We start from the raw sequence: 4,340 nt of genomic DNA, 5'->3' as shown, positions 1-4,340 counted from the left end.
AGATAAAACTGTTACTCATGACTAAAAGTGTTGATTTTTGAGCTGGGGCTCATTTGACAGCTACACCGTTGCTTCTAACTTGAGGCTCAGCAGATGCTTTTGATAATTTACGTTCATCTGAGAGCGATCGTTCTGGACACAGTTTTGTTTTTCAACTGGATAATAATAAACTTAAATTGACTAACTTAAAGTTTCTAGAAAAGCTCAGATTAAAAAAAAAAAAAAAAAAAACTAACAGTCTGTATTTCTTGAAGAATTGGGTCAATAATTCAAATTGTTAAATGGCACAATAGTCAAACTACAAACTTTAAAAAAACTGTTGTAGTAGGACTCCACAATAAACCAATAAGAACATATAATTATGGAGTGTATTTATATACCTCTGTAATTCCTCTGACTGAATTTCCAATCATTTCACTGAACTCCGATACAGAAGTGCAAAGCCTTCTGGGGGATGTAGGCAGAGGAAAGTCTTCAGCTGCTCGACCTCCCAAAGCCAGTTAAGCTTGGATGGTGGCATAGAGTAACTCACTCACTCTCTGATTGCCTAGCAACAGCCTATTCAGTAACTTACACAGCAGCAGTTGAAGGTTTCCTCATAACTGCTTTAAAAAAAAGAAGTAACGGCTGCCATAGTTTGGCAGTATTTCAGATATTTAAAACAAAAAGCTAGTCAACAGTTATTGATACCAACTGTAATGAAACGTTTATATCACATGTGTCAAACTCAAGGCTCGGGGGCCAAATCTGGTTCGCCGTAGCTTTTTATGTGGCCTTCTAGACTCCAAATTACATCGATAAGTCCCTCCAGTTTTTCACAAGTCTGCAAAATTCACATGAAATCAACCGATCCCCACATTTGTTTCTGATTTTACTGCAAATGTTTCTCAAGCTTGGCCAAAATCATTGGGTTTAAGTGACTGCTGCCTCAGCTTTACTTGATGTCAAGTGATCCATACTTCGATAAAACAAAAAGTCACATTTAGTATCATACATTAGCACAACTATTGTAAAAATTCCCTTCAAATATTTCTAAATCAGCACCACAAAATCTGTGATTTTGATTGCAAAAAACTACAAAAACAATCACAAAATTCTGGATGGACTGATCAATGTATTTCATTTTTAGCAAACACTTATTGAATGCTGAAACAAGCAGCTGTTTACAGGTATTTCAACAGTTTAATGGGTTTTAGCATTAGATTCTGGCACAACCGGCCCTTTAAGAACATTCAGATTTTTGATGCGGCCCAAAATGAAAATGAGTTTGACGCCCCTGGCTTATATCGTGATATGTTTTTTGAACTGTATTGTTGACGTCATATGCCGTAAGTCATTCTACCCTGCAAAAAATATTTCAACAAAAGCCAAAAGTCAATTGCATTCACGATGAGGGTAAGTTCTGAGCAGAACTGCATCGGTAAAAGCAAGGCACAGCTCTAGGTGGTCTTTGGTCCTCCGGGATGGTCTGGAAACAAAAGTGACCCAGTTTGTTGGGCTGCCTGTGCACAGCTGGGCCTCCTGCAGATGCTGTCAGCAGCAGATTCACTGCAGGTCCTCTCTCTCCCAGACCTCCTCCACATCATTCTGGACCTGTCTCTTCTGCTCCGTCATCATCCCTGTCTTCTCTTCATTTTGGCACCAACAAACTTCCTTTCCTCTGTCACAGTGTGAGCCTGTTTATTTCACTTTATTGACCGAAGGATTCGGTTCGGTGCTGACCAGTGCAACATCTGCGGGCCAGGAGAATCCGATCCAAACAAATGTGTCTCATTAATCACTAAAATTAAACTACGAGCAGGCGATGCAAAAGACTTTGCGCCCAGGGAGAGAACAGAAAAGTAAAGAACGTACCTACAAGAGCCGCTCCCCAGATAACCGAGAACCTCTGGAGACTATTTTAAGTCAAGAATATGCAAGGCTTCACATCTGTGTAATTAGGGTGATTTTGGCTTGCGTTGCATGATTGCTTGCTACAAATTAAAATCAAATAAAACCAGCATTTTTAAAATTAAAATCAGATGGACAAATATAGATTAAAAACACACAAATTATTCCTTAAAAGATCTTTGAAAGTAGGAATCTGAATGTAAATATACCTTTAATTTCAGAAAAGAAAACATAAAGTCAACTTGCTGTTCAGATGTATTCCTTAGCAGCGTTAGAAAGGCCTGCAATGGCGTGACACGTTGCTTCACAAGGCAGCACATAACTGCTTTTAAATGAAGGGGGAAATTATATTAATAATTATCACTTTGTTTTATAAGCCTGTTACTTTGTTTGTTTAATATGCTGATTGGATTTAAACAGCCTATAAAATCCTTCGGAGTATTTTTTTTTATGGCAACATTAGCTATCATATTTAATGTCTACATTTGCTCACGTACAATAACAAACATTGCGTCACAACCTCCGCTGATGCTCATCCGTCCTCTGGCGCTGCTGGCCTGGGCTGCAGGATAACATTCACTCCGATCTGTAACATTACATTTATAAACAAACCAGCGACGTTTGGACTCCTTGCTATGGCTGTAAACACGTCTCACTGGGATCAGGCTGCGAGCGACGCCGTCGCGTCATGAGATCATCTTTCTCTGAGAACAAACCTCCAAAGCCATAACCGCCAAATCGCGTCAAAAACACGCTCTGAACAGAAATCTGTCATACCTGTCGGAAAAAGGTGAAGGCTTCTCCTCTCGCTGATGCGCATCCTGGTTGCAATGACGACGCCTGCAGTCCAGACTCGCCCTGACTCCCTCTGACACATCCAGACGTAATATCCTTGATGGAAGCGAGGCTTGCTCCAGCCACTGGGGGCCGCTGTTGTACCTGTTAGAGGAAACTGACTGAGTGTATGGAAAGCTCATTTGTAACACAATAAAATATGTTTATTTGTTTTTACACACTGTTCATTCTTGAAGACGTGATGTTGTTTTTCATATTCGAGTGTGTTGCTATGAAGACATATTTCTTACTAAAACAATAATGAATGGGAAAAAAAATCTAAAAAATAATACTTTTCACATACAACCCTGTTGTTATAGATTTAAAACAGTAAAAAGGGGGAAATATCTGTGACACAGTATCTTTAAATGTTGGAAAAATATTTTTTACTTAATTGAAATAAATTCAGGCATTGATTTGAGTATTGGTTATACAATAGTCTTGAGGAAAAAAGAGTTTTTAATCACTGTTTTTGTTGCAATCTATTGTGTAATTCTGATTTAAACTATGGGGTTCCATTTGTGAGTACTGTCACTGTTTATAGTTGTACTGTTGATTTCTTCTACTTTATTGTCAGATATCCAGAGTGTTCAGTGCTAGAGAAAAAACATTTTTTAGGACATCTGAAACCTGAAATATGTATAAATCTGGGGTGTTAACTATCCTGGAAAGAAGGATATTTTTTCAAGGATAGTTAATACCTTCCTTTCAATAAAAAATTGAAAGGAAGCATTTTAGGTTATTGTGAATTATTTTAAATGTTATTTTGTTGACAAAATCTTGAATTATAGATATTTTCAATATGTTAAAATATAATGCAGTCATACTGAAAATAATCTTTGGATGAACAAGGATTATCAGACAAATGTCTTATTCTTTTTAGCAAATGCATTCTAAAGTATGGAGACATTTAAATAATTTGATGTCAAAAGAATATTATTTTGGATATTCAATAAAAATTTACTGGTAGCAGTGGTATTTATAATTATTGTTGTTGCTAAATTTAATCAATAAAAAATAAATAAATAAAAACAACTAAAATTTGACATAAAAGCTTATAAAAAAAAAGAAAGTTATTTTGGTGTTATTAACAAAGAATTGGAGACATTATTAGTTGATTAAATACAACAACAGTCTGCTATAATCGCACTGGTTGACCACACCTGGGGCTGGATGTGGTGCCTGGATGGGGACGCAAACAAAACAGATGGAAAAACTCAGGAAACATTACCAATAAATAACATAAGCATGAGTAAATTTATCACGTGAGATTGTTTACGTAAATTATTGGGGGAAAAATATACACACACAAAAAAAGTGATGCTGTAAATGGACAGAAAAATACTTCAGCCACAATATAGTTCAAGTTTTACTTCGTAGTTTTCTTTATTCTCAAGCAATCAAATCTACTAATTTCAGTATCTATAACCTTTAATCAGTCATGTAGATCTAGTTCAGTCACTTGGGCTGTAAAACACTATTGAGAATTGAAAAAAACATTGCTGCTGACCGAAACTGCTTACTGTGAGACCTGCAGAAACACAGAAGGTGTCACGATTTTTTTTTTTTTACCTGCTTCAGGTAACAGCCTATCAGAGCGAGGCTTGTGGCCGCAC

This window comes from Poecilia formosa, unplaced genomic scaffold (genome assembly GCF_000485575.1).
Source record: "Poecilia formosa unplaced genomic scaffold, Poecilia_formosa-5.1.2 Scaffold70, whole genome shotgun sequence".
In the NCBI taxonomy this organism is placed as follows: domain Eukaryota; kingdom Metazoa; phylum Chordata; class Actinopteri; order Cyprinodontiformes; family Poeciliidae; genus Poecilia; species Poecilia formosa.
This window is presented reverse-complemented; position numbering follows the sequence as displayed.